This window comes from Heterocephalus glaber, unplaced genomic scaffold (assembly GCF_053883595.1).
Source record: "Heterocephalus glaber isolate CG9 unplaced genomic scaffold, H.glaber_assembly_v1.0 deba00000331, whole genome shotgun sequence".
In the NCBI taxonomy this organism is placed as follows: domain Eukaryota; kingdom Metazoa; phylum Chordata; class Mammalia; order Rodentia; family Bathyergidae; genus Heterocephalus; species Heterocephalus glaber.
Window position 1 is genome coordinate 57,449,295 of NW_028258142.1, and position 10,321 is coordinate 57,459,615.

A 10,321-nucleotide genomic window follows, 5' to 3' on the forward strand; every position below is an offset into this window, starting at 1 on the left:
GAGGATTGCAAGTACAAGTCCAGCCCAGGATGCTTAGGCATTCAAGGCCAGCCCGGACTACCCTGTGTCAAAAAAAAACAAAAATAGGGCTGGGGATTTAGCTCAGTGGTAGAGTGCTTGCCTAGCATGTATGAGGCCCTCGCACTGTAACCAATAAATAAAAAATAACAACAATAAAATAAAATAAAAAAGCTGGGGTTGGCAGTGCATACCTTGTAATCCTAGCCCTCAGGAGGCCGAGGCAGGAGAATTACTGAGAGTTCAAAGCCAGCCTTGACTACATAGCAAGACTCTATCCCCAAAACATAAAATAAAACAGAAAACAGGTAGAGGGTGGAAGGAGAGCTGAGTGGTAGTGCACTTGCCTGGCATGCCTGGGCCCGGCTCCAGCTGGCAGAGATAAATACATAACAGTAGAATATACTAACACGATCTCCAGCAGCCACAAAGGAAAGGAAAAGTGAGAGACCTTCTCCTTTGAACAGCGGAACAATGGAAAGCAACCGCTTAACAGTGACTGACCACCACCCAGGAACTGGTTAATAGTAACTAGCAGCGGCTTAGGGCTTGAGAGGCACCCTGTGGAGGGAGAGGGTGAAATTACTGAGGCCCAGCAAGAAGGAGGAGGCTTCGAAAGGTCAGAGCTCAGGTCGGTTATTATAATTATTTGGTTTCTTGAGCCAAGCTCTCACTATGTAGTTCAGGTGGTCTTGAACTCAATACCTGGCCCAGGTTGACCTCCATCTTGTGCTGATCCTCCTGCCTCGGCCTCCCGAGTGCTGGGATGATAGGCGTGTGCCACCCTGTCTGGTTTATTGTCTCTATTACTGATGGTATTCTAGGTGTTTTAATGCAAAGTAGTGGGGGGGGGGTCTCTTTTTGTGATGATGGAGATCAAACCCAGAGCCTTGAGCACGCTGTAGCGTGGAACTGTAATTCTTTTCTATGGACTGCTGGAGTCTTTTGAGGCCTGGAGAGGCTGGGAGGGACGGCACCCAGATGACACCCAGGACGCAGCCGCCCACCCTGGAAGCCCAGGCCCCTTGTGGGCCCCTCCCCCGACACCTCGGCGGTGGTTCTGTCTGCAAAGCTCCCACCTGTGGGGAATTGAGCAGAAAGCAGCATTTCCTGTGGTGGTTCATCCATCTTCCTAGAGGGAGGGGCTGCGGGGGTCCCAGAGCACAGACTGTTTCAAGGGGAAGGCAGCCCTCCATGGCCTGGCCACCCCTCAGCTGTGACGCACTCCACGGGGGCCATGACAAACAGCAGATGGGTCCTCCTCACCAGGAGTGACTTAGCTCCAGCTTCCTGGCCGCACCTCAGGGCTCCCAGACTCCAGGGAGCATGAGGAACTCATTCACCTTTGAAGTCAATTTTCTTCAAGAACTACACTTGGCCGCCACAGGCAGCATTTCAGAGGATTCCACCACCTCTGAGACCGCACACAGCCCTCATTCTGAAGATGAAAAGACTGGGGTTCAGAGAAACTAACAGTGATCGGCAAATTCACACAGCTAGTAAGTGGGAAAGGCAGGATTGAAGTCTGGATCTGTGCCTTGTAAAGCGCTGGTTCTTTTCAAAGGCTGCACTTTGGGTCCGGACTGGTCCCCAAAGGCTTGGGTGTTACTGAAGGAGTGGAACTTTTAGTAGGTGATGCTTTGTGGGAGGATGTTAAGTGACTGGGACCCTGAGCCTTCCTGTTTATTTGTTTTGTTTGCTTTGGTTTTGTTATTTTGAGACAGGGTCTCCCTATATAGTTCACGCTGGCCTTGAACTCAGAGATGTTCCTGCCTGAGCCCCAAGTGCTGGGATTACAGACGTGCACCTCCACACCCAGCTTCCGTCCTCTTTTTTTTTTTTCACTGCTGACATAAGGTGAACAGGCTTCCTCTACCAAGCTGTGCTCCCAGCACAATGTCCTGTGCTGCCACAGGCTACTCGACCATGGACTGAACCCTCTGAAACCATGGGCCAACATAAACCTTCCCCTTATTGCTCCTCATCGAGTTGACTGTGTGAGGTGTATGTCAGAGGGCCACAAATTGGACATCACACTGACACACTCAGGGCCCCAAGCTACCAGGCAGCTGTTCAGAGAGCAACCAACCTGTCTTTTCCTGCTGGGAATCCACCCTCCTTAGAAGACACACATCACCTATTTTTAAACCCAGAAAAATGTGTGACAATGTCCCATCACCATGATTAAAGGACATCACTTTTCTGGGCAGTAAAGCATATGATGTCTATTCTCAAAGTTAAATGCTGTTTGAAAATATGAAGCCATTTCCAAAAAAGCGCAACAGTCTCAGCTGCGATTTCCTCACATTCTCTGCAGGGGCAACACTAAGGGATGAGGCAGAGAAAGGTGATGGTAACCTAACCCTAACCCTAACCCTAACCCTAACCCTAGCCCTAGCCCTAGCCCTAACCCTAAGCCTGAAGCCCCTACCAACTGCAGCATCCCTTTCCAGTGCAGCCTTTGACTCTGGACAGCCCAGCACTGAGGGTCAGTGGCCTGGGTCGTGGAGGGTGCTGGTGAGTGTTGTATGGCCAGACTGCTGCGTGACTCAGTGTGCCCCGTCAGCTGTTGCTGGAAAGGCGTTTCGGGTGGGATTAACATTACTTACCCTTCATCGCATGGATGGGCCCCATCTGATCAGTGGAAGTCTGAGTTTTCCCAAGGAAGAAATTCTCCTCAAGATTCCAACACAGAAATTCCTGAGCCTCCAGGCTCCTGCCCTGCAGATCAACACTTACCTGAGTGCCTGGCCTGCCCTACAGATTTCAGCCTTACCAGGGCCCATCCTCAGGTGAGCCAGTTCCTTAAGCAAATCCCTCCGCGTGTGTGTGTGTGTGTGTGTGTGTGTGTGTGTGTGTGTGTGTGTATGAACACCTGGCCCTGTCTCTCTAGAGAACCCTGACTGCAGCTTGAAGCCGAGCAAGGGAGTCCTTCAGGCTGCCCCGGGCCATGGAAAGCGGCCGGCCCCACGTGGTCTCCCACCTCCCGCCCACATCCCTCAGCCTGGCCCTCCCCACACTCAGGCTGAGGGGGCTTCACAGGAGACGGCTGGGCCCGGTTGGCGGAGTTTCTCCCCTTTCCAAGGTGAGAACGCTGTGTATGGCAGGGGGTGTTGCTGAATGCTTTCCGAGTCCAGGACCAGTGTGCAGAGCCCACCACAAATCCACCTTCGCACGGCTCCAAGAGCCAGCCTGGGTCTCCGAGCTGCTCCCCAGTCTGTGCAGATCCACAGGCCGAGTCCCCCTCTCGTGTTAATCCCTGAATTGAGAGACAGAGGGCACTCAGAGCAGTGAGAAGCTCCCAGCCTCTGCTGAGCCAAGCTCTGAATCGCTGTTCAGCTCCCAAGTTTCCCTCGACGGCCTCCAGCCTAGGCCAGAGCCACGCCATTGAGTGCCAAGTCCAGAAACCCAGGTTCCACACTGACCAGCAGGACTCTGACCTCCCGCACACCTCGGGATGGTCTCTTCCGTCTCTACAGATTGAAATGAGTAAGTGCATCATGAAGTAGGCATAATTCCTTGATCAGATAATACTAAGCTGGGTGTGGTGGCACACACCTGTAAACCGGGGAGGCTGAGGCAGGAGGATCACTTCGAGTTCAAGGCCAGCCTGGACTACACAGTGAGTTCAAAGGCAGCCTGGGCCACAAAGCAAGACCTTGTCTCCAATCACCAGGCCACACCAAGAGCATGATTCTCATCAACACCTGAACTACCAGCTGTACGAATAAAAACTGCAAGTTCCCTCAAAAAACACAAGAGAACTGATGGAAAAAAGTTATAAAAACTTAGAATGTTTCTGAGAAAGAAACTTAACATATTCTTCAGGAATGGAAACAATGAATTAGAGGTTCTCCTGACTTCAAAAAGTACAGAATACCTGAAAAGAAACTTAGCCAGAAACATGCACAAGACTCAGATGGAAAAAAATGTTTTCAGATGCTGAGCGACACAGAAAAAGATTTAAACAAATAAGAGCATGCCTCATCCTGAACAGGAAGATTTAATCCAACAAAGATACCAATTCTCCAAAAGCTATTCTATAGTCTATACAGAGGGCAGAGGGTAGAGCCAGCCCTAGCTTCCATCCCGGCACCACCAATAAAACAAAATAAAATTTGTATGGAAAAAATAAATCAGCAAAGATAGTGGTCAAATTCTTTTAAAAATAAGATTAATGAGAACTGACTAACCTATATATGAAAATACTTTTTCAAAGCAATACAGTATTGAGGAATTAAATAAATCACTAGTACAGAATAGGAAATCCAGAAATATACTCAAATATTAATATATATATTTGTATTAAATATCTCTACATAGGAATTTATATTAGAACATATGTAGGTATGACAATTTATGTTTTTAAAATCCCATTTTGATTTTTTTTTTTTTGGTACTGGGGATTGAACTTGGGTCCTTGCTCTTGCGCAGCAGTCAGCGAAACCACTGAGCTAAATCCCCAGCCCTTAAATTCCCATTTTGAAGCAGTAGGAAAGAAATGCATTATTCACAAAATGATGCTGAGAAAATTAGGTTGCCACTAGGAAAAATGTAAAGCTGAATCCATAATCCACATGTTGTAACAATAACAACCAATAAAAAAATTCCATAATTGGAAACCTCAGAAGTAAAACCATAAAAATACTAGAAGCAAATAAGACTTTTAGAAATAACCTTACCAATAGGGAAGGCTTTGTAAACATTATACAAAATTCTGAAGCCATAAAAGACTAATAAATTGAATTACCCTTTAAAAAGAAAGAGTCAGCCAGGCATAGTGGTGCACACCTGTGATCTCAACACTTGGGAGGCTGAGGCAGGAGGACTGCCATGAGTTTGAGGCCAGCCTGGGCTACGTAGTAAGCCTGCACTATAAAGCAAGACTCTGTCTCAAAATTACGTTAAATTTTACAAAAGAAAACGTCATTACAATTTTTGAAAAAGTATAAAATAACCAAAAAGGAAGCCAGGAATAAATATATATATAATATTTCAGGCCAGGCACTGGGGCATATTCACAATCCCAGCACTCAGTAGGCTGAGGCAGGAAGACCGCCATGAGTTCAAGGCCAGCCTGGGCTACATAGTGAAAACCTGTTTCAAAAAACACTTTTTTTTAAATAAAGTGTTTTTCAGGATGTGGAATGTAGCTCAGTGGTAGACTACTTGCCCAGCAGGCACCAGGCTCTGAGTTTGATCCTCAGCACTGCAAAAAAGTAAAAAATAGATTATATTTCAGACAAAGGGCTACTTTCCTTAATATTCAAGGGACTTCTCATGTTAATAAGATCAATAACTCAATAGAAAGAATAGGTTGAGGATCAAAGCAGAGACAGGCAAAGAGTTCACATGAGAAGAACTACACATAGCTCTTTTTTTTTTTTTTTGGTATGGGGATCGAACTCGGGACCTTGGGCTTTCGAGGCAGGTGCCACTGAGCTCCATCCCCGGCCCGACACAGCTCTTAATCATAGGGAAAGACCCAGCCTCACAGTACAATCAACATGAAACGGAACTCAGAGACACAAGGCTGAAATAGAAAACAGTCAGGCGTGCCGAGAGAGGCCAAGAGAGGCCGAGAGAGGGTGGGCCAGACCCGGGCAGGCTCTGTGAGAGCAGCCGGCCAGCGACCATCAACGTGCCACCTCCAGGGCCCATTTATAGGCGCATTGGCATCTGCGCGAAACGACACCAACGTGGGGCATTAACTGCAGTTAAAAGCAAAAGGTGGGAATAAGCATGAACACAGGTATAAGCAGGGAAACGGGGAGTGCAGTGCTTATAGCTACAAAATGTGCAAAAATAAACTGAAATACACAGCTGGGTACGGTGGGGTACGCCTGAAATCTCAGCACTTGGGAGGCTGAGGCAGGAGGATTACAAATTCAACCCCAGCCTGGGTGACTTAGCCACTTAGTGAGATCGTGTCTCAAAATAAAAAAGGGCTGGGATATAACTCGGTGCAAAGGCACTGGGTTCAATCCCCAGTACCAAAAAGAAAAGAACATATCCGATCATGGGATAAAGAAATATGTAAATATTTTTACTAAATAAATGTAATTCTTATTTTTATTTTTAAAAATTCTCCACAGGACTTCTGCCACTCCTGGAGCTGCTTGTGCGCTCGTTCAGTGAGGGCTTGGTACCTCTTTTGTGAAGCGGCAGCTGAGAAGACTCGGGCGCTCGCTATGGCCGACGAAAAGCCCAAGGAAGGAGTCAAGACTGAGAACAATGATCATATTAATTTGAAGGTGGCGGGGCAGGATGGTTCTGTGGTGCAGTTTAAGATTAAGAGGCATACACCACTTAGTAAACTAATGAAAGCCTATTGTGAACGACAGGGTTTGTCAATGAGGCAGATCAGATTCCGATTTGATGGACAGCCAATCAATGAAACAGACACACCTGCACAGCTGGAAATGGAGGACCAAGATACAATTGATGTGTTCCAGCAGCAGACAGGAGGGTCTACTAAAAAGGGAACCTGCAACAACTCTACTCCAGAACTGTGTTCTTACAGATGCAGAATACATTCTCAATTAGAAAACTGCGATTTGGTTCCACCACATCCTGACTACTACAGTATAGTTTTCTCTATTCTTTCATTTACCCCTTCCCCATTCCTTTATTGCACATAAAGTATCTGGTGTATGTGCACAAGCATATTCCTTTTTTTTTTAACTAAATGGCCAACAATATGTTTTGATTAACATCAGATGGAGACGGGATGGGGAGATACTGGTTCTGTGAAAATAATGCCCTCTCTCCATTAGTGGCATGCTCATCAGCTCTTATCTTTATATTCCAGTAAGTTATTTTGCTCTCACTGTTTTAACAGAAAAGACAACAACATAAAAATCCTTGTGTACCTTGTTTGATTGGAGAATTTTAATGTTTTTCATTTATCGTTGTAAAACCAAGGACAATTTTATAACTCTTTTGTACGTAGCTGTTACATGTAGGGCAATCTGTCTTTATGTAGGAGTAAATTACTCTTTGAAAGAAAAAGAATCCTAGATAGTTTTTCCTTTAAGTCAAGTGTCTTGCTGTTTAAATGAACTTCTTGTTTAAAAAAAAAAAACATTCTCCATAGGAGGATCCAGAACTCTAATTTTAACAGGAACGTGGTTCTCATGGGCCCAGGAGTTGGGGGGACCTGACGCACCCACGGCCTTCAGGACATAGTATGAAGGCGACAGTGACACCCAGGCATCCACTGGGACCATGGCTCTGAATAAAACCCGAGGCTCCGCTGCCAAAGCCTCACACAAGTTTGCCTGAAATAGAATTCTTTGGCACAGCTAAGCACAGAAAGATTTTACGCCACAAGAGGTATTTCCTGTGCTCTCTGGTGTTCTGTTTTCGCCACTGTTAATAATTTCACCAGCTTCTTATACTTTGCAAAATGCCCAGAGAACACGGTGTCTCCAAACATCTACTCTTCGCACTACCTTGGGCTTTCAGAGCAAACACCTCCGCCAGGTACATGGTGCAGGCCTCCTCGTGCCCGCTGCTCAGAGCTGAGGGAGGAGGATCTCTAGAGCCCAGGAGCTCAAGACTCGCCTGGGCTACACAGTGAGATCCTGTCAAAGAAAACCGAAAGAAAACAGAAAGGAAGGAAGGGCAGGGGAGCAGAGGTGGTGGACGGAGAAAGAATACAAGTAGCCAACTGGAAATGCGCCTCCCGTGGCCCAGTGACCTCGGTCCAGGCACACCTGGGTCACAAATCCTGAGATGCTGAGAATGAGCCACAGCCTGAAACGCCAGCCAGTGCGGGGCTCCCCTGTGCGCTTCCATTTCGTCGCCTCACTACATGGTGTCCCGATGAGGCTGCACCAGGGGCTCAGGCTCAAGTCCCTGCATGTCAGGCCCTCGGCAGACACATCCATGACGGAGGGACCTCAGGCCTCGCTGAACACTCAGTGCGTGCAGCACTGTCACTTCAAGCCAGCCTTGGAGTGAGGGAACAGAGTCACAAAATATGGGTAAAACCACAGCAGGGAGGGATGTTGTGTACCGAAACTGTCACCAAGGACAGTTCCTAAATACTCGCCATCACCTCCATCCTGGAGCCTTAAAGGCAGAGAATTGACAAACACGTCCAGAGGAACCCAAGTGGAAAGACCGAAAGGAAACTTCTGGAACAGCTAGCAGAAGACACGGAAGGCAAACAATAAAAAGTTGGTTGTTTCCAGGCAAGAAAGAGCCCACTATGAGACACTGTAGCCACAGGCCAAGCAAAGGCCAAGCAAAGCCAAGCTGTTTTTTCCTTGTTCCCAGTCACCCGGCTGCCAGACTCTTCTGTTTCCAGTCTGGGCCAGGAACCCTGCAGTAGTTTTCTGTCGGGCTGCAGACCAAGCAGGCAGTGTGGGGGCAGCGGCCCGATTTAGTTCACCGGCACCCTCGGCCTCTGTGGACCAAGCCCTCAGGAGACAGGGCAGCAGGAAGAGGTCAGCAGAGTCCAGTGCCCGGTCCCCAGTTACGGGGCCCCTCAGCCTCGGGGAACTCAGGCCAGGCCCCAGCCCACTGTTACCTCACGCAGAATCTGTTCTCGAGACCGTGGGAAAGGGATGCAGGTGGGAGGAGCCTTTGAGTCCATGCGGGCAGATGTCTAATGAGGAATATCTTAGGAGAGGAACCAGGACAGCTGGAATATAAGCACTGCTATAAGTAAACATTATTCATCACTAATTGCTATAGTTTAGCCACGGGGCGGGGGTGGGGGTGAGACAGGGTCTATGTAGTTCAAATTGTCTTTGAACTATGTGGCCCAGGCTGGCCTCAAAAGTCAAAGCAATCCTCCTGCCTCAGCCTCCCAAGTGCTGGGATCACAAGCGTGTGCACCAAGCCCGGCTAGTTTAGCTTTTTTTTTTTTTTTTGGTACTGAGGATCAAACTCGGGACCTTGTGCCTGCGGGACAGGCGGTGGAACCACTGAGCTAAATCCTCAGCCCTACTTTAGTCATTTTCAAAATCTTTTTTTTTTTTTTAAAGAGTCTCATTACATAGTTCAGGCTGGCCTTGAACTCACAGCAATCTTTCCTACCTCAGCCTCCTGAGTGCTGGGATTATAGACACGTACCACCAAGTCCAGCCTAAAATGTTTGTTCTTACCCCAAAAAAGCCACCGAGACAAATACAACGATCTATTTAAATAAAATAGTGACATCAGCTATAGAGCGGTCACTCTCTTGTCACAGTGCAGCACAAGCACCAGTTGGCACCTGGCTCCCTGATGCAGAAGTGGCAATGCTGTGGGACACAGGGAGAGGAGCTGCTGTGACAGCAGCCCCCAGATGTGACACGCCCGACTGTCCTCTAGGAGCTATGCAGAACCAAACACCAGACTCACTGAGCAATTCCACAACATTTCTTTCCCATTTAAAATAATCAACTCTCGCCACACGTGGCGGTGTGCGCCTGTCATCCCAGCACTCGGGAGGCTGAGGCAGGAGGATTGCAATGTCAGGGTGTGCATGGGCTCTGTGAGTCCCCAAATCCACATGCACGCACACCAGCCCCGAACCTGGCCACCAGAGATGCCTATTTCACAACAGAGTGGCATTGCACCTACAGTCCTGCCACTAGGGAAGACGTCCCTCCTCTACAGATTCAGACTCAAGGCCACAGAGAGGCCCCAAGAGGAAGGGAAGGAGGTCCCAGGCGCCACACACCTTGGGGCAGAGTCTTGATTCCCACGGCATCCACCCCACAATGGGAAAGCCAAGCTGTTGGGATCACCCCGAGCACCTCCCAGAGGGGCAGGTCTGCAACCTCGCTGAGCTGCGTTTCAGGATGGTCTTCGAAATGGAAGAGTCAGAAAGGAAATCCTTCTGTTTTGGGGCCTCGCAGCATATTTCACTCACAAGGGAAGAAATTTTGGACTCCCTCAAATGTGTTTCAGCACTGACCGTAAACAAAATGCTTATAATCTCAGATAAAGTCATTCAATACTAGGGTCCAGGCTGGGAATGGTGGTGCACGCTTGTAATCCCGGCACTCGGGAGGCTGAGGCAGGAGGATCACTACAAGTTCAAGGCCAGTTTGGGCTACACAGAAAGACCCCGTCTCAAAAAAAAAAAAAAAAAAAAAATACTGGGTTGGGTCCTTTTCACTTACGAAAGTTGTCACTAATTCGATGTGCCAACTTCACGTAAACCAAGATACACAACATCTCCACAAGTTCAATTCCTGGGGAAGAGGGTGCTCCGAGGTTTGCAAGCATCACGTGCTCTTGTTTTATACCAAGATTCACAGCCTCACACAGCATCAAAGGAAGGCTGAAAGGGAAGGACTCGCCG

The 10,321-nt window shown here is 48.0% G+C and overlaps 1 pseudogene; it reads left to right on the forward strand.

Annotated features, from left to right (window-relative positions):
• The first annotated feature begins 6,132 nt into the window (after positions 1–6,132).
• LOC110350874 (small ubiquitin-related modifier 2 pseudogene) lies at positions 6,133–6,674 on the forward strand (annotated as a pseudogene).
• Positions 6,675–10,321: the final 3,647 nt, after the last annotated feature.